This window comes from Apteryx mantelli, chromosome 17 (assembly GCF_036417845.1).
Source record: "Apteryx mantelli isolate bAptMan1 chromosome 17, bAptMan1.hap1, whole genome shotgun sequence".
NCBI classification, from domain to species: Eukaryota; Metazoa; Chordata; class Aves; order Apterygiformes; family Apterygidae; genus Apteryx; species Apteryx mantelli.
This window is the reverse complement of record NC_089994.1, coordinates 10,487,469-10,514,634: the sequence shown is the minus strand read 5'-3', so window position 1 is coordinate 10,514,634 and position 27,166 is coordinate 10,487,469. Positions and strand designations below refer to the sequence as shown.

The 27,166-nt window shown below is 37.9% G+C and overlaps 1 protein-coding gene across 2 annotated transcripts in view; it reads left to right on the top strand.

Moving 5' to 3' along the window:
* The window catches only part of ARVCF (ARVCF delta catenin family member), a 305,181-nt gene that overhangs the window by 89,878 nt on the left and 188,137 nt on the right, over positions 1-27,166 (top strand). For both annotated transcript variants that reach the window (XM_067307355.1, XM_067307353.1), the window contains one exon: positions 22,455-22,520. The gene's annotated coding sequence lies outside the window, so the exon portion shown is untranslated. The remainder of the gene's footprint in view (positions 1-22,454; positions 22,521-27,166) is intronic.

The following is a 27,166-nucleotide window of genomic DNA, read 5'->3' as shown; positions in this document are numbered from 1 at the left end:
GTGGGAGCAATGACACAGCCTACTTCATACTCTTTTTTTTTATATTTTTCAGGTGAGGCATGTCTTATAGACAGCTCTGAATGGCAAATTAATTTAATCTGAGGCTTCTGTGATTGACTTTCTCTCCTGGGACTATGAATCAAAACAATTGATATTTAGCTTGTTTAAAGTTGAAACACGCCCAAGCTTTTGGCTCTGAGCATTTTGGCTGTGGAGCTCTGCCCCAGTGAGGAATAGATGAGGCAAGGAACATTTTGTCATTTTAATTTTTTCTTTGGGACATAATCTGGGAATTAGGATTGCAATCCTCCATAGCTTTGGTGAAATGAGCTGGGTGGTACAGAACCTTAAAATAGAGTCGGAAACAAGAAATCTCCTCTAACCAAAATGTTGGACTCCAAAGGAACAGTCATACTGTCGGAAGGGTTAGTTCTGGTGTTGGATTAGAAGAAGGGAGAAAAAGGGACGCAGAACAAGACGTGCTGGCTGGAAACAGCAGTGATGCCTTATAATGAAACTTTACTGGCTGTTAACAGTAGCACTTGTAGTTTGTCAAGTGAACAGTGTTCCAGTGTCCACCAGGAGCCCGTCCTTGCCCTAGTGATCTCAGAGCAACATGTCCCTCTGCAGGAATGGATTCATTTTCCATTTGTGCTTACTTACTGTAATTCCCTGTGGGAAAATGCACTAACATGAGCAGTGTCCTTGGGGAAAATGCAGAAAGGATGTAGGAGAGGGGAAGTACAAGGAACTATACTAGACTTGGGATTGTATAGGAACTATTAAGGAATTGTGATATGGTAAAAATCAGGCCTGTTTACAGTTCCTGCACCTGAAAGTGGAAATATAGTCTTAAAATATTGCAGAGAGGTCCAACCAATAGAGAAACTGGTATGTTTTCCGTGTGTTTCAGATTTTGTCCGTTTCCATTGTACTCTTCACTTGCAGAGATCCTTAAAAACCTTTCCTTGGATCTCTTTGCTAAAATCTCCGCTTTAATCTTCAGAGAAATCTTGCCAACCTAAAAGCTACTCCTTCCTGGTTAGTCCAGATAGAGGTTGTTCTCCTGGAGTCTTGCTTCCTGATTCAAACAACGTACCAGCTCTGGGTACTAAGACTTCATTATTATTAGATTAAAGTCCACTTGCACCGTTTTTGACACTGAAAAGCATTTGATCCAGCAGTATCATCAAAAGGAAGCATAAAGACCACTGTCCTTTATCTGAGGACTTTCATTCCTTTTTTCTTCTATGAGGTCTCTTCATGTTATTGTCTCAAAGGCCAGTATTTCCACAAGCCCTGGAATTTCCAGTTTTCATCTCTTTGCCTCAGACATTTCTTATTGGTGAAGGGATGCATAATATCAGGTAGCACTGATTTGCCTGTATCAATTTTTTCTTACTTAGGGTCTGTCTATTTTTATTCCATAGTCAAAAACTATTTTTAATATTAAGAATTCAAGCTAGTCTTTTTGATGAGGTGCATAGGCCACAAGATTCATGCATCAAATGTAATTTGTTAAAGAATTCAAACCTTACTTTTTGAAATATTTTTAAAATTTTTACTCTGTTAGCTGTTCCGTAAAAATTCTGTTGGAAAAATTGTTTGCCCGAATATTGGAGGAAGTAGAGATAGCATGAAAACTGCTGAGATCAATAAAATTACATAAATAAAAAAATAATTTTGAGGTAATGATTCTAACCCTGCTGTAATTATAAGGTTAAAAGGCACAGTACAAATTCTGCTGACACTCTAAGTCATCTCTTAAAGGATGGTAGTTTCAAAGAAGCTCTATCCAGATTTGCTGGGCTGCTCAGTGGAACCTACTTCAAGGCACTAATCTATAAACTTGCAAAATGTTTAATATTAAACAGCAGCTCTACTGTCCTAACCTGCTTTTGCTTTTCCATCTGCTTGTGAGTGGCAGAATTTTACAGAGAAAAAGAGTGGTATGCATTTGATAGAGAGAGTCATTCAGTGCAGCTGAATGGGCACTGAATTAAATAATAGAAAATACTGCTTTGCTTCTTTACCAAGGGAGGTATATGAAACCCATGGAAAAATGCCAACCTTTAATTAAAAATATTAAAACCAAGACAAGGTTTTATATTGTATATTTTTTCTTTTTTTTTTCTTTCTCAGTCCTTCAATGAACACTTTGAACAAGACTAATGTCTCCTAGCTGTCCTATGATTTTATGTGCTCTAGAAAGCCAGGTGTATGAGAAAAATGCTGGGTTACTTGAAGTATACATATTCAGTGTATTTGTCAGAATATCAGCAACAGTTCATCATACATGAATATTTGATAGAAAAATAGTAATTAATATGCTCTATTAGTATGCGTTATTACTAGCAGAGGGGTTGCCTGGGTTTTTTCTTCATCCAAGCAGGCACCAGCCATCCTTGGAATATTGCTTGGATCTGCCAGGAGAGGGCACCTGTCAGCCGGAGCGGGCAACCTCTGCCCCGCGTCCTGCCCGTTACCCCGCGCCACTGGGCAGTTCTGGAGCTCAGGCATAGCCCAAAGAAAGGCTGGACGTTTCTGTCCGTTTGGAAGGTAGGTGCTCTGCTCTTAAGGGTGGACATTCCTTATGGCAGTTTGCCTAATAAATGTTAAGTGACCACCATAAAAGGGAAATCTTAACTGCAAGGGTTTATCTTCATCCTCCTCTGTCCTTGCTGGGTTCCTGGCAGATCTAATTTTATTTATGTTGTGCAGGGTTAATGGCTTGACAGGTACAGGGATATTAATAAATAATTCTTAATTACAGGCTGTACTGAATTGCTCAAAGAGGAGATAATATCTCTCTAGGACGATATTGTGCATAACACAGCTAGACTACCAAGTTATAAGGGGTAAAATAATAATTTGCACAGTCAAATGTTTAGAAGCCACAGGGGCAGGTAACAAGATTTGAGCATCATTGATTCATCTGTTAGCAGAACCCAAGTACAGGCAGCAAGCTCAGCAAAATAACCCGCTGGTATGTCAATTTAATCTCTCTAGTAAACAATCCAAACAAGTTAAATTCTGCTTTAGGCATTTGGTGCCTGATTCTATAGCAGTAGCTTATTCACTACCAGACAATTCTAATGATTAAATATTACTTGATATTTTACATCTTCAAAGCGCTGTCAAACAAGACTTTTCAGGGACTGTTGCATTAAATATCCAAACAATTCCAATTTTAGAGATGGTTAAAATAAACACTTAGCAAACTCAGTTTTAATCAAGAGGCAAAAATGGAGAAGAAGTTTTTGTATTCCAAGCATTACCGTGCTTGGACCACTATATCTTGGACACTGCCAGTCATGAATATATATTACATGTATTGGAAAAACAGGTGATTTAGCATATGAAAATGACTGGTTGCAGCAAGTGGTGCTAGCTGAGTTCTATGCTCCCCCCTCCCAGTAGCACCTCTGATGCCCAGTCATAGACCAGTATTGGATTTAGGTTTTAGAGACAAGGATTTATAACCCACTGTTCAAGATTTTGAAGCTACCGTGAAGGATATGAGTTAAGATCCAAACTTAATCTCTCTGTGCTAGCTTAATTAAACTTGGTTCTTCTGTATTTATAGAAGCAGAAGGACTCATTTAACTCATTATAGAGACATATTACAGGACAGTGCCTTAGATTAGTTTCTTCCATTGTGAGCTGTGTCCCAGTCAGGGGGGCATGCTTAGAACTCCACGTTTCTATTGCCTTATCTTCTAGTCCCAGGTGATGTCTGAGATTGCAGTGTACCCAGTTTCTTTCTTGTCCTGGAGAACTTCCAGAACAAATTAACAAAAGTTCGTTGCAGACCAAACAGACAGCTTTAGAAGACCCATCTGAAGTGCAAAATACCATAAAGACTAGAACTGTCTTAGCTTGTAATCTGAAACTACCTTTTTTTTTTTTTTTTAATTTTTTTACAGCATATTATAATGTAGGACCATATGGCCTATCCCTGTTTAGCTTACTAAAAATACAGTATACTCCAAAATTTGGCTCAAGTTTCTTTTCACAAACTCTCTGCTTCTCAGGTTGTCACGAGAGCTTATAGCCCAATACTGCGAAGAAGATATTAAAAAGCAAAACAAAACGAAACGTCCCTCTAGGCGCAATGTTGTTGTGGGGGAAGGATAAATCCAGAGTCACTTTACCAATTTCTCCAATAGAAACTAGTGTAATGTATTACAGGGCGTATGCAGAAAATTGGAAAATTGATGCCCCAGAGTGTTCAGAAGCATCCCCAAAATGCATAATTTACAATTCACTGTGGATCATATAATTCCCTATATTACCTTGCAAAAGACATCTTTTGCCTGCAAGACTGTTCAGTGATGTGTCTGGAAACTACAGTACTGCACCACGCTGCAGGGAGTTCAGAAACCTCTTGCTGTGCAGTACTACAATATTTGGACTGTACTACAGGTGCTTGCTGCTGCTGTGGTAGAGCATCCAGATTCGTTATCCAGGATAGCAGGTAGATTCCTTCTGGGTGTAGCATTGTCCTGAGAGAGTAGGACTGTGAGTTTGCCTCTACTTGCACTTTTCCTAGGCATCAGGTATTGGTCACCGTTGGAGCTTAGGAGTCCGGAGTACTGGAGCAGGTGAACTTCTTAAGGCCAGTCTTTCTACTTCAGTAGACTTGCAGTGGAGTTGAATTCGTTCCAGTCACTACATATATTTTTAGATATTTTAGTGGGAAATTTCACACCCCCGAACTGTGACCTTAGGGCAGTAGCACTCATGTGATCAGGTCTGTTGAGTCTGGTGGGACAAACAGGGTGAGTACAGGTCACAGTTCAGCATCCATTCTTTTCTCATTATTTAATTCAACATATTATCTCACAGCTTGTTCTTCAACGTGAATTTTGAGCCATGCTGTTCCTTTATGGGTAACTTTCAAGGACAAAGGGGAGTACTTCTCTGTGTAATGAGAACCTCTGCTAACACCTGTTGTCCTGGGCAACATGTTTAATAAAGAGTGGAGAAATTTAAGTCCTAGGACTATCTGTGGTAAATGATTCTGGGTAAATTGGTATAATAAACTGAAAGAAAGCATAACACTTAGAATGGTGTTTTCATCTTTGTTCATGTGTTTCTGGATAAAGAAGATTTATCTAGTAATAGAGCTACGGGTGAGGGCAGAATGGCATTTTGAGGTTATGACTGGATAACTTATATTGCCAGACAGGATTCAAGATGGACACTGTACCCAGTTTACCGCATTTGATTTGACTGCATCCTCTTTAATGGGATGGAAGCATAAAATGATCAAGTTTCACCTGCAGACACTCTTGGCCAAAGCAGGAAAAAACATTGCCCTGCCCCTGAAATTAGTCTAATTATTTCAATTTAGCTGTGCTTTTAAAAAGTCCCACAGTTTCAGGTGCAGCTTGACAATTTTAGTTGCTTTTATTTTACTCCAGTGTTCCACTTCTGTAACCGAGAAAGAGAGTGACCATATCTGATCCTACATGTAGTAACTGTGCTTGATTATGTATGTAGGTAACTGCTTATCACTGCTGTTGTTTCCATCAAACCTTTCCCTGTACAGTGGGTGCACACAAAAAAGGAAATTTTAGTAGGATTTAGCGCACAGTGGTTCAATATACCACAAGTACTTCCTATTATAAACAGAGGGAAATACTGTGGTATCTGTGTCATAACTATTGACTTATTAATTGCAACTGCCACCCGTGTAACATCCAGCAGCTGAGTTAATTGTGAAGAGCAACATACCAGACTATTCTTCAGATGCTCTTTCCCTGGTAATGGAAAATTCCAGTTGTATTTTTGCTTCAGTGTGCTTGCAAGATAAGAATGAAGCTGCTCTCTTGCTCTTTTAAACAGTCACATTTCAGAGAAAAAAACCCTGAAGATTCCTCCTTCCCCTCTCCCCAAATCAAGACTGTTTCTGTACTGGATAAAGTATTTGATCTAGTTTTGCTGCTGTGTTACATTGTTCCAATAAGCAAAATGTTCGTGGATTTCTTCTATCCCCAGCTTTCCGGATTCAGCCAATATAGTTTCTGCAGTCTATCTTTTAACAGACAATTTAAAAAGTCTAGTTTTATAGCAGAATCAGATGATGTAATCTTACTCATTTCTGTGATATGAAAATTGTAAAGTTAAATCAGAAAGAATATTATATGCATTGAAGTGAAATAACTGAATTGCAAGATATGCAGAAAGTGCACGAAAATTCAATGTGTTCCTCTCCTAAAATTCTGTAAGATTTCGGCAGTAACACTATAATTTGAAACGCACTCATTAAAGTGTATGAGCCTGTATGTTTATCTAACATAGTCACTCGAAAGAGAAAAAGGTAAAATCTTCATATTCGGTTTCATTGCTCAGGCGGTGCCTACAGCAGCTCCTGCTCCAACCGGCCGGCGCTCGCATGCTTTCCTACTACAGTTAACTAGAACTACAGTTACTAAATTTTCAGAGAGGCTCTGAAAATGACGTCAAAGATGTTTGCACACACCCCATTTGTGTGTGCAGGAAATCATAAATGCATGTGGGAATATCTATTATCAACAGGTTGGAATTTTAATGGAAAATTTTCAGTTTTCCTTTCAGCTACCCCATGCTTAGGAGTCAGCATGGTGATCAAAGAATAGGAACATGGATATGAAAATCAAAAAATCATTGCTAATCGCAGGTTTTGCTGTGGATTTGACCTTGGACCCTTTAGATTGTGTATCCTATAGCAACTTCTGGTGATGTTTCCCTTATAAAACATCTTAAAAAGTCTCTGGTTGAAAAAGCTCTATAAATGTAGAATATTTGTATTATAATGTTAATAGTCACATTTCATTAAGCTCTTAGTGATGAATGGAATTATAAAGTTTCTTCTGCTTTTCACATATTCAGCATACCTGGTTTTTCAACATCAGGCAGTATTTCCAGTTTTCTTTGGGATTTGAAACTTTCTTTAGAGTCTGCTTTGCTGACAGCTGCCTGTGCAAGTTGTGAAGGGGGCTGTGACGAAGAATTCAGCGCGTTCATTATCTTCGCAAATTGTCCGCTTGGAGTGTAGCAAGATCACGTTACCTGGTCTTTTTGCTTTTGGCCTAAAATGAGTCTTTCACAAGCAGAGACTTAAGCGTAGTTGAGAAATGAAGATTTAAAGAAATCCTGGAATTCTATGTTTGTGGTGTCTCCATCATATCCAGATTATGCACACATATATAATTAGATATAGGAATGTATATACTCATTACAACAGCCAGCTCCTGAAACCGAGCTCACACTCAGCCTGAATAATTTCTTTTTGGATGATCATGTCATTACAGATTTTAAAGCATTCTCCTTCCTGACATTTGTACTTTGAATTACTTTGCAAAGCATCAATAGCTGTAGCCCGTTAAAAGGGTTGGCTTTTGGGAGCAGGCAATTGCTCTTTTTCAGGGGCTTAACCATTTGTTTAGGATTTGTAGGTGCTGAGTGGTTCATGTTGTCTTGTAACAAATACAGACGCGTGCTCCGGGCAGTCCATGGGAAGCAAGGAACATGCCAGTCTCACTGTGTGCGCTGCGTGGCAAATACGTACGAATAAGGAACACAGCTTTCTGAATCTCAGTTGCTGATGAGTATGTTCTTGTCAGTTCCGAACTAGCATGTGCACTTACTATAATTTATTCATGATATTAATGAAAAAAGGATAACCCAATTAAAACATGGATAGCAAAACGAGAGACATTGTATCCCATACTTGCACATTTGTAAGAAGGGGAAGAATGGCTGGGGTTCAGGGCAGTAGTTTTAAGAACTACACAAAAGGAAAGAAGAAAGCAGGATGATCGAGGAAGACCTATGAGGAAGCTTACTGGCATCCTATGAGTCTTTTATGTTACTTGGCTTTCTGTATGACGTTAGATGAGTTGATTAGTCCTAACTCCTCAACAGTCAATGGGAATTTAGGTACCTGAAGAACTTGGTGAACCTGGGTCTGAGTTTGTGTTTATTCCATCTCCCCCTAGGCTGAGTGATGCTAGTAGCACTGCACGAGCTCACAGGCATGGTGTGAGGATAAATACATTACAGGTCACAAGGCACATTTTTGAGTAATGGAAGCCAAGTAAGTTCAGTAAATGGTTGGTTTCTTGATTTGGAAAAAACAATCATGACCTAAAAAATGTGACTGTTTTGTAAATCACCTGTCAAAGATTTAGGGACATCACATTAATTACTTTTATAAGCATCAGTGATACTTATTTGTAAAAGCAATATATCAAGTCTTATATGCCTTGCTTATGTCTCAAATTCTCAATTACCTACAAAATGAGTCAGGTTTGAGGGCAGACCTTGCCCTTGGAAGAGAAACAGGCAAAAACATGGGAGTCTTACAGAATCCAAGTATACCCTCTAACATCCAGCTAGCTTAAATACAATCAGAATAATGCATGTTCTCTATAGAAAATGTAAGTATTAAATCCATTGAAAGTCTTGGCAGAGCACTGTGTCCAGCAGCATTGCCATTACTGTGATTCCATTCAGCTTAATATATGCAAACCAGACAGTTTCAGTAAATTGCTCCTATAAAACTTTTGTTCCAGCAGCCCAGTTAATCATTTGACTCTTGATTGGAATGACTGTGTGTTTCCATGACAATTGGATGGGATTTGTGATTGACACACATACAATTAAAATCTGTCCCTCAAAACCATATAGCTCAGATAACCTAATGAAAGCTCAGCTCATATTCTTAAATAATGTTTCATGAAAAGATTGTCAGACTGGGACTTCTACCAGCAAAGATTTTATTACAATTTGCAGGTCTTAACAATAGTGAACATGGTAGAGTAATATTAAGATAAGATTTATTGTGGCCTTAGCCTTAGATTTTTGATCCTATTAAATGTGAATTTTTATTCATATTGATTTAAACCTTCAGGCTTTTGGTGATTTCTTTCAATTAGCAGCTAGAGCAAATTTTACATAGTTCTTAGACAATGAAATTTCCCATTGTCTTCACATGGAGCTGTGTGTGATTAACAGCTGGAGAGACCATTTGGTCTTGTAATGATACGGTTGGGCATATAGCAACTCGAAGGGAATCTGTCCTGTAGCTTTACCAGAACTTGGACAGTGTTACCAAAGCTCTGTTGGTACCACTAAGGAAAGTATGTTAATAGCAGAGTTTCAGTGGAATGCATATTTGTTTCTCTTCTTTCAGTGTCTGGACGATCTCTGGACACATGGAAAAGTCTGTCTCACTTTTTTGGAAAGGGAGACTGATAGGATGGTTAGAGAGAATAGCAGCATGTTTTGTTGTATAGCAAAGATGTATTAGCATTATATGGACAGCTAGTTTATAGTAACTTTGCAAAATTCTTTCAGCCCACAGGTAATTACATTTTTTTGACGGCAAGTAAAATGTTATTTTTTTTTTCCTTACAATTGGTCATTCTAGCAAGTTGCAGACAAGCAGATTTTATGCAATTTTGCAAGGCTAAAAGCGTATCATGATATCTGATACTGTGTTCATAAGAATCCATTTTATTTCTGTATGGTTTGAAATTTGAGAAGCACCTACAGCCTGTGACACTGTTGTGACTGGAAATCAAAGTCAACATATCCTGCTGACTTCCAAGATACTTGCGTGAAAAATATTTTCTCTTTCTAATAAATATCTTGTCAAGTTTAGGTTTTTTTGAGTCCAGTATTTTTGGTCTCATCAATCCTTCACTGCATTTTCAATGCTACAGAAACAAGAGGCATCATTGAATCATTCAGGAGGAATAATAGGACGAGAGAGGAGAAAACTAGCATCTGCACGTTAATGGCTTGCCGCAGCCTTCTGACACTGGAGCCGCATTGGAAGCTGGCTTGCAAAGTCCCACGGAGATGTCTTGACTCTCCTTAGAATTTGCAGTTGCTTGCCTGCTTATATTAAAAGGCATTCATTCAGATTAAAAGAACAGATGTGCAGCCACCTACTGTCTCTTAAATCTGAAAGTTATAAATATTTAAGATGCAAATCAGACTCGTGTGGTGGAGTTATTGCCTCTATATTTTTGACAGTCAGACCTATTCATCAGTTTTATCGCACCTGATGCCTGTTGTAAGGATGCTGTCGAGGCTGGCAGAGCTAAAATCAGATCTGCCAGCGTGGTTACCACTTTGCGGGCCCTCGTGTCATGTTACTCCTCGTTCTGCCTTTTCCATTCCGTGAGCGAGGACTGAATCTGATCTGCAGTGAACAAGGTGCTTCGACAAAAGGGTTCATTTAAGCCTCAATATCTTACTCATATCTGAGATCAGAGAGATCAAGAGTGCAGCACGGTGTGTCCACAGTTTCAAGCACATCTTATGCCATTGTGAGTTTTCCAGACCTCTTCTGTTCTCATTTTATTTCCCTTTGTTTTGGGAGCAAAACGAGGAGGCATACGTGGTACTGAAAAGTGATCCAGCGGGTATATCAAACGTACGCTGATACATATAGAAATTTTAAAAGTAGTATAGGTTCAGCTATGGTTCCACACATACTGATCTCACCAGGAATGTGTATTAATCCTAAGAGCAACATGAGCAATGGCAGGAACAGCAGTGACAAACATGGTGTCAATATTTATGAATTGTTCACCTGTTGGTTTCTCTTGTATGAGCTGCCTATTCCCTTTCCTGACAAAGTGGTGGCTTTGTAGGACAGACTGTGTGCTTTCTTCACTGTTGACCCTTATTTCCCTTGATTTCCTGCTGTCATTTTTTTTCCTGCTTGTTTTTCTTCTGTTCTGGCAGAAACAAAGTTCTCTGCAATCACTGAATTGGGTATCAGAAATGTTCATCTCAGATCTCCATTGCTACTTCATACCTTTTTATATCTATCTAAGCAAGTTATCACAGCAGCCATGTGACACGTATGCACTGAGAGGGATAAATACAATGATTCAGGCATTTGCTGATACTTTTCCAGTTTTAGTTCCACATGCACTTTGGCACACGCTTATATTGCCAGTTCGCACTTGGCGCTACAGCTTCTGCTGCAGAGTGGAACTGTGGTGCTCTCAAGCTCCTTTCCTTGCCAATTTTTCTATGTTCTTCCCACTCACAAATTTATTTGGTATCAGCACGTTTCACTGTTAGGCTTTCCAGCATGTGCTGTATTCTTCAATACTATCAGCTTGGTATTTAGTGGGTTACTTGGCCTTTCAAAGGCGTATTTGATCTCTTGTTTGTGCCTTCAGTATTAACAAAATGCAGTATTTGGGACTTTGTGAGACCAAGCTGTCACTGAACTAGATTAATCAGTTTACTCTAATTGCCAATTTTCCAGTGATCTGAGTCTAGATGGTTTAAAAACAAGGGAGTATTGTAATAAAACTACTTTTCTTTCTTTTTTTTTTTTTTAATACTCGTTTGTTGTACTCTCTCAGAATCTTAACGTATTTTCCTGTTTAGATTTTTTCCTAGCACTCTCCACCCAAGTATTTCTTAGGAAAAAAACAGCCATGAAAAGAAATGCCTAAGATTAAGATGATAGTTTTCAGCAGAGTTTGAGGAATATGATTTAATTTAATCTCCCTTTCCTGGCTTTGAGGATATATGCAAAACTTTGGGTCTTAGGAAATTGTTTCAGCTTCCTTACGGTGGGATTGTAATAAATTTCCTCTGTCAGCAAAGGTGGAGGAGAACATGAAAATGAGATGACAGCAGTCACCATAAGAAAGGAAACAGTATGGTGTGGTGTGCTTTTGGGGAACTACATTGGAAACGAGAAGCCTTAGTTTTAGCCAGTTCTGCTGCTGAGTTGGTGACTGAGTTTAAGTGTAACCTTAGTCTTAACTGTTGTCATTTAAAATCAGCCTAGCAAGCAAATCAAACCCTGTGAACTTGATGAGAGTATTCAGCCTCATATTTTTTCTCCCTGTGCAGTTGTTTGGCCTGTCCATTTATAGACACTTGCTAGGCAGTAGGTATGTAATTGACTTTGGGAATTTTCTTTAAAGATTTTATTAATAATAAAAGGTTCAGGAGAAATCTAGCACATCCTTTGCTTCAGTAGTGTCAGGATAACCAGATTCCTACTGCTTTCACCTTTTAACTTTCCTGAAATTAGAGCTAGAATTCTTGTGCATGCGCGTGCACGAGTGCCTGTGTGCGTGTTTAAACACACCTATGATTCTGTGGTTCTTGAACTTACTGAACTGAGAGTACCAGGCAACAAGATACATTAATAAATATGTGTATTTAGCATATTTCAATTAAAGTAAGATTATAGTGCTTACATAATCTTTTTGTGGATCTGGAAACACACGCTTCAGGGAGTTAACATCACACATTTTAGTTGCTCTTGTTTATCCTAGAAATTGAAGAAACTGAAGCCAAGTGTTTGAATATGCTAACATATCTTTAAATAGCCTACGTAATATGACTGCCCAGCAATCTGAGTGTATTAAAATGAAACATAATGCTTATAAGGGTTCTGGGACTTGGGGTACAAATACTCTTAATATATTCTTTCTCAGTTATCTTTCTCAAGCTATCTTTGCTTTGTGTGTGAACTCTTGGTTTGCCAGGAAGGGCTGCTGAACTCCGATCTATAGCAACTATAAGTGATTTATTTCTTTTCTCCTTCGGTATCCATCCTAGCCATCTCTTTTACATTCACGGTGCAAAGAGTTTGGATGCTATTCATATCTTTCGCTAGCAATTGTTTCTCATTTTAGATTACTACAGTACTTCACCTTTAATTTTCACCTCATTTTATAAAAGCAATTTATATTAGTGATCTTAATCTGTGCTAATGTAACACTGTTTTGTGTGCATGACTGAAGCTTATGGTGAGATCCTGTTTTTCTTTCACTTCATGTGAACTTCTCCCTTCAGGTCATCATTAATAAACAGAACCTATTAAATTACTTTTCAACAGAGAAAAATAGAAACATTGTTATGCAATTAAATAGTATATCCATAATTTTTGTGCAAACTGAACATACTGTACTCTTTCACTGTCACCCATGTGACAGATCTCATATCCTTGCAATTTCTACTGGCCAAAACCTATTAGTAAAATTGTTCTTTTAGGAGGTTGACTAGTGAATCAATACTGCTATAAAAAAATTTTGACAGAACATTTGAAAGTAGCCATCATCTGATTATTCATGCCTTTTGATATCCTAACTATTTGTATGTGGTTTGTTGACATAAATTTGTGATTCATGTAAGTTGGCATGTTTATGTGACATTTCTGATCACTGTGCTCTTGCATGGGAATGCTCATTGGGTTTAACTATGCATATACATGCATACACTCAATTAGCCTTCCGGAGCACGCACGCATGTCCTAGCCTTTGTGTGAATGCTGTGCATTCTGCAGCTTTGCTAAGAGATTTCCAGGTGTTTCAAGCTTTTTTTTCTGTGTTCTTGCTCAAAAATGCTTCTTTATGTACATTAACTGTAAGAATTGGAAATGTGGCTGAGGCCTCATTCAATCGTCCTTCTTTTCTAAGAAAGAGAGGATGGTGTCGCTTGTGTGTTAAGGCTTAGTTTTGTGATTCGAAAGATTGGACTCTCACTCGTGGCTCTGACCTTCCGCAAGCTGTCATTCTCCATTTGATTTCTCGGATCCTACTTGTATTTTACATTCCTTTCTTTTGACCTTCTAAGAATATAATGGTGATCTAGCTCATAAAAGGTCTCATGGCAATTGCAGAGGTGAGTTACTATTGTAATAGTAATTACATTAACTGTATTCTAAATGACCGTATAGACTGGTAAGAGTATTCAGCACTAATACAGATTCATGGAGAAAATAATAGTTCTTAAATTAAGGCAGGCTACCCTAATTTTATTTACAAAATGCTGTTGTTAAGGTTTTTTCAAGACAATTTTCTTCTTCTATTTGGGCACAGAGAGCATGCTCAGAAAGAACTGGACTTTTTTTAAGTACATATTTTAGGTAAGAAATTATCTAGCTTGACAAAATATCTGGTAGCTGTCTTTTGTTCAGAGTTGAGACCTTGCCAGCTTAATTGCTAAGCCAGTAGATGTTAGCCACTGGCAGGCAGTACGGCATAATTAACATGCTAGAAGGATGTCAGATAAACACAGAAACATCTGACAGTGTTGACTGCAGAGTGCTTCTGGTTATTGTAATCATAATGAAATTGTTACAGCATTGTGCTGTTTTATAGTAGCTAATCTATGTTGTATGAATACAGTAAGATATTAATTGGAAACTGCAGTTTTCTTTTGTGAAGTAAAATAGTTAACAAAGATCTCCTTTTTAGAGTTTACGTCTAAAAAATCCAGGTTGCCTTGGGAAGTCTGTGCTGAAGGAGATATTTAAAGACACTCTTTATAGTTTAACTATACAGTAAATGAGTTTAAAAAACTGGTAGGGTAGCTGTGACATACACATATTAAACTTCACTTTTTCTTTAGGCAAGACCTTTCTCCTCTTCATCAAAACATTTTCAAATAGGGGTCAAATGGGAAGGCTGAGTTCTTTTCATCTACCTTTTCAATTAAATATGATGGAGAATTGAATAGGTTGCCTCAGTTCCCTGGATTAGGAAGTCTAGCTCAGAAGCCCTAGCTCTCCCTTTAGACTGTGGCTGGACTTCTGGATTGGTTGGGAAGCGGAGTAAAGCCGAAAGCACAAGCATTCATTAAGCAAAGATCATTTGGCTTTTCATGACTTTATGGTTGGGGATGGCTGCACTGAACATTTTTTTATTATTATTTTTTAAACCATTTTAATGGTATTTGTATCACATGGTAACTCTAAATTTGATCTTGTAAATATGCTATATAATAAGTTATTCATTAACAGGAAGGTGTATTACTAGTGCAAGTAACTAAAACTTGCTGTTTTATTTAGAAAATAGTTTTTCTGCAAAGCACTGTTTTTCAAATCTAAAATAATTCTTATACTGAAAGTTTATTAGTTTAGTGTTAAGCCTGCACTTGGATCTGAACAAGCTGATGTGTGCAATGTAACGCTGAATAAAAGCAACCCCCCCCCCCAAAAAAAAACAACTGTTAGAAAAGAAATTAAATCAGGTTTTACATAACGATAAATTAATCTCACCGGCTGACTGTTTGTGACAAAACCTGTATTGAGTGTGACATTCTTTAGTGAATGGATTTGAAAGAGAAATGATTTTTCACTGGCAGTCCTTGTAAAGTATAAATATTTGTTTGGGAGTTGTTACTTATTAAAATGTGTACATGGTGATTGTGTTCATTAAAAAAAAATATGGACAGATGGGTGATTCCACCCAGATTAAAAAAATAATCTGGATTTGTTTTGCTATGTAAAAACAAGAACCTCAAGCTTTGTTTTCATCACAGCTCTCCTACGAGCACTTGTTCTCATCTTGCCCCTTACCCCTTGGGTTTGCCCCGCTCGCTGGAGGGCCCTAGCACTACAGTCTTAGGCATATTGGGATGCCCAGGATCTCTGATTCTAGCTTAGTGGGAGCTGAGGTCTGTGAACCTGGCAGTAGTTCAGTTAAAACCACTAAATCCTTCAGTGGCCTTCAGAGCTATGAGTGCAGAGGACGGCATGGATTTGATCCCTGGGTAGCTATATGCTCCCACACACAACTTCCAGGACCAAGACACAACAGCACGCTAGGAAGCTACTGGTGTTCAGTCAAGATCTTCAGCATCACCTTGATGTTTTTAAGTAGCAGTTACAGGCCTGACTTTGCCATTTCTATCCTGGCTAAACATTCACGGAAATAATCACAGAACTCAAGTCTGGCTTTCTTTGAGAGCAATTTCTCCCGCGGAGAATATAACCAGCTGCAGCCAGAGTTTCCCGCTGTTGTGAACTGCACTGGCACTGGCACCGAAGCGAGGCTTCAACCACTTCTCTCTCTCTCTCTCCTTTTTTTTTCTTTTTTTCTTTTTTCAAGATTAAATTTCATTAGAAATTCTCTGGAAGATCACTTCTACCTCTCATTTAAAATGAATAAAGTTATCTTGTTTTTGTAATACATACAAGGAGACTTTGGTTACCTCATGAAAAGCTACCATCTGCAGTTGGGATATACTTAGTGTACTGGGAAACAAAACTGGGGAATTCATCGGCTAAATTAAATGAAACGCCATATTAGCATATCAGGTAATAAAATTTGTTTTAAAAATTTGCATAAAAGGTGATCAAGGGTTGCATTTTAATTTAATTGAGTTTGATGAATTCTTATGCATATTAGGTTATAAAATTTTAAATTACATTTTTTAAGAAAAGATATTCAACTACAATTTTACCACTAAATAAATTCTTGAGAAACAATGTTGTTGGCACAAAGTTTCATTTATCATATATATGTGTAATATGCATTACACACATAATGTGTGTAATATGCATTGCATATATATACAGTGCCTGTGTATTACTGGATTCTGTGTGTTACCTATTTGTTTTTCACTTCCTGGCTGTCTCTGTTTGTAATCAGAAATACTCGGATGGTAGTACTATCAGTCTTCAGCAGAATCTTCATAGGAAGATTATTATACATTAACTTTAAACATTTAGAAATGTATAATTCATGGCTACTTTGCAGATTTTGCAAATCTCCCAGTTGTGTAGTTGCTAATCTATATGACGTGATGGAAAACAAATCTTGGGAATACTGTCGTTTAGGTTTGTGCTATCAAGAAATTGCAGTTTTAGCCTAACCCTCCTGTTTGTTTAGGAGAAATTCCTAGTCCTATATTAAAAACACTAAAATGTCTGGGTGTCTCATTAATTTACCAATTGCACAAAAATTTGTGACCTTTTCTTCAGTAAAAAGAATTAAGCTTATATTTTACTTGTTTGTATCCTGTTGCATTAAATTGAAATATTACACGTTGACTTTTGTAGTTCTATTTTTTATTTAATATGCAATTTCTTCATCAATAAACTAATGTCACACAGAAAATAGGTGCATCTAGTTTTCCAAAGTTAATTCAGATATCATTTCCTTAATAAATGATTTACATTGTTTGCATGTAATGACTTGAATGACATTTTATAGACTGTTGTACATTTTCAGTCTTGACATTTTAAAAAGCCACAGTTCTTATCTGTGACATGTCTGCGTACTGATACATGGTTCTCCCCCTCTGCTGTAATATTTTTACTGCCAATAACTACTATTACCCAAAGCATTTATTCTGAAAGGTCTGGGGATCTATCCAGTAGACATGTTTAACTGGTGACTGAGCAGTTAAGAGGGCTTCCTGCAACTCTCTAGGCATTTTGCCACTGCTTCTGTCCAAACTTTGTCCACATTTGTATCAGCTGATTTAATTAATGGCTGCCTGTGTGATATTAATGCACCAATTTACATTATAATTAAGAATGAGTAGGAGTTCATAAGGAAACTCAGAGCTCCTAAGTAGCACAGAAATAATGTTGTTTTCAATTAATTTGTACCAATAATTAAGTATAAATATTAGAATATCAAACAGCTTGTAGTGTGCCTCTTTTGATGGAAGGCAGTATTATGAGCGTCTGGCATTGCTATTGAGCGTGTTGTATGGTTGCTGTGTTTGTATCGCATCTTTCAGTGGAGAGACCTTGCTCCCCATGGCCGTTTTGTATGTTTAGATGCAAGTTGTGACAGAGGGTATACACCCACACACGGAGCTCTATAATATAGGTACCTCATGTTTGCAGTGGGAAGCTTGTATAAAAGCAGAACTGTTTTGTTGATCAGAATAGTCTATATTTCTCAATGAAATAAAACAGCAATTTAGCAAAGGAGTATATAAGGTGGAGGAAGAAGGAACTTCAGAAAAACCTCAGATTCCTTCTGCTCACCCCCTTGTCTCTTGGTTAAGAAAAGTAAATCACAGCAAATGCAAAATACAGCACAAAGAATACTCTTCAGCTCTGTGCATACGTATAGAGATTTATCTGTGAACCAGAAGCAAAGCCCCGGCCCAGGAAGATGCGCAGCTGGAGGACATGAGCTACCTGCAGTCAATACGGACAAAACAAAGAGGGACAGACAAGTTTAACTTTGGAGCGAGTGAGCTCTTTTCCACTGGGCTCTTTTCCACTGGTGTAACTGTTAAGTTAATTGAAGTTATGTCATCTGTGATATACTGCTGTAAGCAAGGGAAATATTAGTCCATTGAGACTATGGAGTGTGTGTTGAGTGTGTGGAGGGGGCTGTAGCTCTGATTCTGCAGGTGATTTTTCTGTTACGAAATAAATTAGGTGAGTCAAATTCTTCACTAGCCATTGTAATGCTGGAAATGCACAGGTATAGAGAGAAGCTTATTTTAGTGACAAAAGGAGCCAAAGATAGAGGCTTTTTGCAGTCATGCCCTTGGCAAGATTTTGCAGTACTTGCTTATAGTAGTATTGCAGCTGAATTGAAAAGTAGTCTGCTTGTCTATCCACACCTGCTTATCTCTTCCCATTTGTCTCTCACTTTAGACTTTGCTACTCACCTCACATTTAGCTGTTTTAATTGCACCTATTTCTATGCACAAGCGAGGGATCTGCTCAGGAGCACGCAATGCATTTCATTAGTGGCTTTGTGTAATGCTGTCCACGTGCCACCGCTAAGCACACTGTCCTTGTGTAAGCCACAGGACAGTCAAGTGCACTGAATTCCGGGGATTTAGCCATGTTTTACCTTTCCAAGGGCTGCATCTCACAACTGGTTTCCCTGTCATACTTTTCAGTAGTGGATGCATGTTCAGAAGCTTTCTGAATAAGGATCCAAGAGAATATGACAGTGTATAAGAAGCACAGTCCAGGCTTAGGAGATGATGCAAAATAAGCCCGTAGAAGAAAGGGATGGTAGGTCAGATTGCTGCGGTACTTTCCATCCTGCTGTTTGTGTAAAAATGCTGTCGCTATTGTGTCCACTTGTGATGGTGTAGCATCAAAATTTGGCCCTAAGCTTTCTTATACTCCAGTAAGCTACTCACATTCTCACTATGTTAGAAAGAAGTTTTAATAACTAATTATGTTAACTGGAGTAGAAAAGGAACCGAGTGATGTTTGGGATGCAATTGTAGAAGTCACTGAATGTGGCAAGTTGTTTGCTGATGCTTTATTTTCTCATATGTTTTGCAGTGTCAGTGTCTTGATGTTGTTGTGGCTTCTTTTTTCTGAAGATATTTATTTGAATGAATTATTAGAACTACAGACTTATTATCTAATTTCTTTTCTTAATACAATAGTTGGTGGTGAGTGAATGTAAAAATGCTCAATCCCTTAACAATGTGACTAGGGTAATTAGTTACAAGTGAGAGAGAACAAGCAATTAGAAAAGGCATTACAGATTTTTCTCCACCTTTCTCATCTGAGAGCAGCGAGATACTTGATTAAAATCTGCAATAAAAGTATATCACCGAAATGGAGCAGCATTTTTATAATGACGTACAGGCTGTGTTTTATTAAATGTCATGTGCTCCAAGCTGGTGATTTCTTTTTCTCTCCCTTCACCCGTCTCCCTCAGTACAGAGCATGTTATCAAACACAGAGCAGCCAAGGGCTGAGAACGGGACTTTGAGATAAAGCCGTGAGCCTCCACAAGCTCTAGGCTGTCCAGGATTTGGGGCTCAAGCTCTCAGCTCACATCTGCCAATATAAACCAACACTTGACTCCCCAGTGTCAGCAATGCTGCAGCCACGTGATAAATGTGACGAGAATGACGTCTGTCAATGTTAGCTGATCCAGCTGGTTTTCTGTAACCCAGAAGGCACGTTAGGGACCATCACTTTCACAGGAGGCAAGGTAGGATGGTGCCATCCTGCAGGAGGAGGTAGCCCATGTGGTTTTGGATTATATCCAAAGTCCTGCTGACCCATCTCTTTGCTTTATCCACAGAATGGATATGTTGTATTGGAATTCAGCCTCCCCCAGACTTGTCTGGATCATCTATTCACATCCATGCTAAATCCTTAAATATTTTTTTGTCTGAAGAGACAAATAGTATGATTGAGATATATATATATAAAATTTTATTTAATTTATTTATTTATTTATACATCTTCCTCATTCTAGAGTTAGCAGCAAAGCACTCATGAAACTTTCAATTTTAAACATACGCCATGTTCCTACTTCAGCCATTTCAGGCCTTTTCTTCCTTTCAGAATCTGATCCTTTTTTCACTCTTTTGGAATGGAATGGAAATGAATGGAAAAGAATGGAGAATGGTTGTATTGAACAGACGAGGTTCATCGTCCGTCTGTAAATGGAATTTAGAAGATTCATAAGCTTCAGCTAAGTTTTCCTATAAGTGGACTTGTGTATTCCATTGGAAAATAAAAATTTAATGACTAACTTGGGGGAAAATATTGGGTCTTTATTGATTTATTTATTCTTTTTATTATTATTACTATTTGCAAAATCTTGGCTTAACCCCAAACCATCTAAAATTCAGATGTGGATAGATTATGTCATAGCAGAGTGACCCATGTTCAGCAAGTCACAACTTTATTTTCTGCCATACAGTTATACATTAATGTTGACCCTTTGCATCAAGGTTAAAAAAAGAACATTCTCAGGATCTGGTCCTAAACTTGCTTTTATGACCATGTTAGCCCATGTTTTACTGGTCAGCCTGTTATAAAGCTAAGGTGATGCTCTGTAGAATAAGAGGAGCTCAAAGCACTAAATTATGGGGAGCATAAAAGAAAGTAGCATGAAGAAAGAATGAAATCTAATCACGGTTCTCTCAGGACTGACTCTAACATCAGAGAGTTCAGTCTCACTGCAAGTGGAAATTATGCAGAGACTTTTGAAAGGATCCTAGCAAAAGAGAGAGTTTGATTGCTGTGCATCTTTTTTAGCCAAGAATTTGAGATTATATATGTCTTTAGTGGCAAATATATAGCCATTAAATATTACTTTAAATTCTTAAGATTCCTATCTGGTAAATCTCACAAGGAAGAAATGGGAAGAAAGGGAACAGGCAACAGAGTGGCAATATTTATTTCAGATATAACTGTTCCTATTATATTCCTTATTACTATATCATTATTATTATTATTATTATTGTTAATATTTTGGATCAAATGCTATCAGGATACTTGCAGTATGTAAGTAGTGCAGTGCTAAAGGTGATTTGGGTAGGGTGATCTTTTTTATATTACTGCTACGAGATCTGGTGAGGTAGGAAAATGCAGTCTCTTCCCAGATTATATGGTACGAAAAGGTTAAATAGCCCACAGCCGTGCATGAAGGCTATAGTGGATCTGGGACTTAACCGGCATGTCCCAACTCCAGGCAAATGCCTTAGGCTGCCTGTCCTCCTGACTTGGAACAACTAAAAGAAAAAAATACAGGTGGGAAAGGAGGAAGAGTAAATTAAGCAAAGTATTATTTCAGTAGTTGTTGACTGCACCATGTGACACTAAACATAAATCATAAATTATTTGCTTGTTTTAAAAATGGAGACTATTTTAATAAAATACATAAACTTAGCCTACTTGGAGGAGGTGACCATATTCATGTTATAAGCCAAAAGCTAAAAGAAAATAGGATTCAAAGAAACCCATTTTACATCAGAAATATGTAATTTTGTTTTAGCATCTACTTGGTTACAGCAAGTCTGATGCATTGAAGTGGTTTCAAATACAGAACACTGATAGGTTTATTTGGCCTTACTGCGCCTTCCAGCCCAGGAAGGAGCAGGGGAAAGGGTGCAGTAATGAAGCCATGTTGCAGGCTGGAAGTGGAAGGGAAGTGACAGTGTCTGTTTTTATGGGTAAACTTCAGACAGAATGAAACCAAAACAAGGATGATCTGCAGGAATCATCTACTCAGAATGTTTTTGGTCAGGGAAGGAGACTGGAAATCTGAGACATAAAACAGCCTGTTTATTATCTGTATGAGAAATTTCTGGGAAAAATTTAGCTCTAATGGGAATACTACCAGAAGCTCAAACAAAAATGAGATGTTGAAAAATATTGAGTTCATACTGATGAATTTCAGAGGTGAATTTCCTTCTGTCCTAATTTCTCTTATTTCCTGCTGTTAGATGAAAAAATGTCAAACTATATGAAGTATATTTATATAGCCACAGTTGACATTTTTAGAGTTGCTACATAATATTTAGACCTGGATGACTGAAAATGCTGTGGTATGTGGTTATGAAGGAAACATTTTTGCATTTTAAATTATGATTCAAAGGGAAATTAAGTATATTTTGGATTGAAGTTCTAAGTATGCAAATGTCTGATATATGCAATTATGGGTGGTACTTGGGCAGAAACCAAGAGGTTTGGAATAGCTACTTACTTTCTGTACTAAAGTGCTGAAGGATTTTCTTAGCGTCTCAGGTGATGGTGGGAGAGATCTCCAAGGTAGCATCTTCTTGTACACCAGCATGACTCAGGATGGGAAGGGGAATCAAGGGGAGCTACAACTGATGGATTTCCACTGTATTATATAAATTTTATCAGTTATGTAAACATATTCCCCTCCTCCCAGTACATGGAATTAAAATGTCTTTTTTGTCATGTTTCTTTGTTTCTCTGACAGAGTTATCATCAACCCAAGGGAGAATTTCTGTCTTAAAGCAACTACAAGAAAGGAACACTATAAAAGGTATTGTATTTCTGCAGTTGCTTACATACTCTGTTCCTCTTGAGTAATTTGCTGCTTTGTCATTATTATGTTTTTAGCTCATTGCCCTTTTATTATTTTAAATTATCTTTACACCTTTCAGAAATTCATTAGTCTGCATCCTATTAAAGGCCTATTGAAATTGTTTTTAAAATAGTGGTAGGGTGAGAGAAGAACAGAAAGAAGGGAATACCCATGATAAATATTAAAACTGTGGAACTAAGACAGGGACCTCTGTAATTCCATACTGTGTTGAGACCTGAGGTGGTATTGAAATTCAAGTGCTAGGTAAGAACAGTTTCTGTCCTTTCATTTAAAACATCTCTGTTCCATGTCTGCCATCTCCTTCTACTCTGGAAATCCTCATTCATTTTAATACTACCCCTAGCAGAGCAGGAAATGTGTCCTACCGTATGACTTCTTCCTGCAGCCACATTTGTGTCACTGTGTCTTTCTGCAGTGAGGGTCATACTCAATGATGTGTCCTTCCTCTCTCTGTTCCTTCCATGCCAATGACATCTAAGCCTGTCTTGAGATCCAAAGGCCAGTCCTCTTTCCACCAGCTTGCTTAGAGCATGACCACCAGCATTTTCAGCTGCTGTGAATTCACCTCAATAGCTTGGTGTGCCTTTGTGTTAACTCTGGGGCCTTGGCGTTGAATAAAGGAATTAAATATTAAAGCACTCTCTGTTGTTTGTTTTCCTGAAAAATTACTGCTTTCTATGTACTGCTTTCTTTCTCTCAGTGTAGGTGGATTATAGTTTCAGCCAAGCATTCTTCTAAAAATAATTCTCTGAATTTCAAGTATCGTGTTACTGATTTTTTTAAAGTTCTTTCCATTCTCATTTGATTATTTTTGGGTTAAAATGTTGTCCCTTTTATATATGTCAGAACTGAAGGTGTATATATAGCCCATATAAAGTTTTCAAGCTGTTTGTGGGAATGATTCTTAACAGAGTTTACCTTGTCCTTAGTGTCTGCATTCCATTTGCTACTTAATTCTGTAACTTATATAAATGTAATTAAATGAGTTAGAAGAGGTGTTTATTATAGCTGAAAGACATTCCTGCTTGAACAGTAATAGGTTTTGATATAATAGAGGGAATTTGTTTTAAACATTTGAAGTGGCTAGACACTTAATGCAGAATCTTTTTTTTTTTATTATTTTTCCCCACACCTCTGCAGAGTCATGGACAGAATGGTTATTGAAAAGGAATGGTCTAAATAAGAAGTTGGTTCTTGAGGCAGATTTTAGTGATCTGAAAAAAATATTTCTGCTTCCAAATAACTGTAGGCAATAGTGATAAGTACATTCCTGGAAAGGAGACCTATTATTGATGGACAACATAAGCTATAAAAAAGCATTGAGATTGAATCAAAGGACACATGAGATACAAAAGTAAGATAGCCTTTGAAGGGATGAGGTCAGTGTCTAACTATGGTTCTGTGGAAAAAAATGACCTTTCCAAAAGGCAACTGATAGTCTCCACAAATCCAATACTTTACCTGATTTTTACCGATTTTAGGTCAAGACCAGTCTCAGGACAGGATTCAGTTATATCGAATCCTTGTTTAGGCTCATGTGCCCACTGTGCAGCAACAAGAATACTTCTAAGCATAGCGCTTGAAAGTCTTTAAGACTGTGTTGCACAACTGTTTCTGCTTTTGGAGAGAAGAAGCAAATGTAGAGATCTCCACCACCTCAACTATGAGCGTTTTTAACTGGGCTGGTAGCAGAGTGTCCAGTCATAACTACTGAATTTCTTGGTTTGAACTAAGAGAACAGAAGGCAAATTTTACTCCATTCAGCACCTTTTCCTTGTGATTGTGCTTGTTTTAAGGCGCTTTGATTCATTTCTGCTATGGTAGCATAGATTTCAGTGATAATGACATTTGCAGTACAAGTGATGGAAATAAAGTTGCAAAAACATGGAAATGTCACAGTTAGGGTTATCTGGGAAACCTCAGTTTATCTTCCGGGATGTGTATGTATTGCATTACTTTTCAGTCTTCACCTTGTTTTACCTGGCAGCCAAACAGCAGAAGCATTAAGTTTCCCTTGCCCCTTCTGAACTGCATGCCCAAGAGGAGCAACAGTACAGAAGACGTGTAGTCTCAATGTCTTATACATTTGAGTCTAAACAGAGCCTTATGATCAGGACAGGCTTTATAGGCAGGAAAGGAAGAACAGAGAAGAGGCAGAATCACTGGTAGTTCAGTTTGGAGGTTGATATGTTGATGACCAGCAGATCCTTGCCATTTGCAAGGCCGTGGTGACTTCTGCCACCCCGTGAGCTGCATACAAAGCAGAAGGGAGACACCATATCTCTGTGCTGTGCTGGCAACTGTAGGGTTGCTGACTGATAGCAGGCTGCCTCACTGTGTCTTCTGGGCAACTTACTGAAGAAACTTGCACAAAAATTTCCCTAATGCTGATATGAGAAACAGCTGAATTATTCTAGCTAAAATTTCCCTAAAAGAGAAATTCAGCCTGAAGGAAAGACCTGTCATGGAAAACATCAGCCCAAATGTTTAAACTTTGGTAGAGTTAAAAGCAAATGAATAAAAAGATCTTAAAATGAGCATATCAGTCTGAGCTGTGAAAATCACTACTTTCAGTGATGTAATAAAAGTTGGTTTTGATAAATATATGAAGGCAGCACTTTGCAGGCTAGGCACTGTGCTGTATTTCTGTTTCATGCAAGTGAAAGGTCTAAATAAATAACGCACGTTTTGAGTTTGGACTAATCAATGGGGTTACTATGGTTTCTTGATTTACCCAGTGATATGAACAAGACATGTCCTGAACATTGTTCTCTGAAGGCTCAATTTGACTGTCAATATAACCCCGAAGAAGCCAATATGCTTGGCTGATAGAACTTCACTGCTTACCAGTTATAAAGATTTCTGCTCTGAAAATGCAACCGTGTCTTGCACCTGAGAACCCAGAAGTTAATTGGCAGTTCTTGGGACATTGTTTCTGCCCCTCCCACAGGCAGTTATGCTCTGGAGCAGGGCATTTTTGCAATATGTAACAAAGATTGGTCTGTTGGCAACATTAGAGATGTTTATGTGCCAAAATTCGTCATATGAAATGATGAGTCTGTTTGAGACTGTCAATTAAAATGTATCTGTTTTTCCTGCCTTTACATTGTTTATGCATGAACTAGATGATTATTCCAGACATCAGATGAGCTTGGTATTTTTATTTTGCTCAGATATTAATTATTAGTTCTCAAATGCATGTTTGTCTTGTAAGACTAAAAAGCTGTAGTGTTAATCAGGGCAAACTTGGATTGCATCCCAAAGTTACAAGGGTAAAATGAACTTGGATTGCATTTTAAATTTATAGAGACTGAAATACCAAAGAGTCTGTCTATCCCATCTTTAAATCTACGCATACAATTGAAGAAAGCAGATACATAGTTTTGGTCTGTGTAGTGTAACTTAGTGCCTTGGGCTTCCAAATTTAGCCTGGCAGAAGAAGTTGATTTAGAATGAGACAGATGTTACTGGAGAGAATTAAAGCCAGTGGTCCTCATTCTGTTCCTTCCCTCTTTTCGTGTGGCTTTAATCTCCTCTTCATTGATATTATTCCTGGTTTAAAGTGATGTGAGGTCTAAATCTGGCTTTATTTTCAATGAGAGAGGCTGAAATAAGGGAGAGTAATGCAGTAAGTTTGGTTACGCAGATAATAAAATTTGCTTGATTTAGTAGCTTCAAGAATTAAATATGAATATTGACTTTTTTCTTTCCTGTTTATACTAATGTTGCCAATACCATGCAGGGCAATAGAGAAGCCACACAACCTGCTAGATATGAGTGGGAAAGAGTTAAGCAAGATGCATGTTCAGAAAAACAGGAGAGGGATTTTTTTCCTCTTCTGTAAGCTGTAAGAAAATTGCCAGTAAGATGCTTGTTCTGAGCTCTCTGGAACTGTGATTTTTCCTAGCAGTGCCAATTTGTTTATTGGAGTAAAATGCTAAGGGAGATAGTAATTATTTGATTCAGATGGGTTAAAAAATCTCTTCCCTTTTGATGCATTTATTTGCATTAATCTCAAAAGCATTATGAGAGATGCTCTCATAAACCCTGAGGTTGGAGCCCTGGAATTGCAAAACATCCGTCGTTACCCAGGAATGTAGCTATGCAGTTTTATTAGCCTTTCTTCTACTGTAATCTACAGATCTCATTTAGCGGCATGCAGCCCTGCTCTTCTGAAACGTAGAAGGAAGGAAATCTCTCAATAGCCTGGAATCAAATTATCTCTCTGTGTTGATCTACATGTAAAACATACAAGCTCACTCCTTTAAATGAAAATAGTTTTACTGATAAGCAAAGCTAGCCTGTGCGCTTTGGATATGAGAATTAAGTAGTTTTTTTGTTGTTGTGTCTGCACAGTGCTATTTATAGCATCAATTAACTGCTCGTGGTAGGGATAAGTCGTTTGACACATCTGCTGCCGAGCTTAAACACTCACTGTTTTGTGGGGTCGCAGCTGGATTTCTCTCTCCCCTCAAACTGTGTAGTGAACTAACCGTTTTCTAACTAATGTCTGTTGGTTTAAATACACTGTCTATTAACACATTTATTGTAGGGTTTGCAAGAGATGAAGCAGGCTGTTGGCC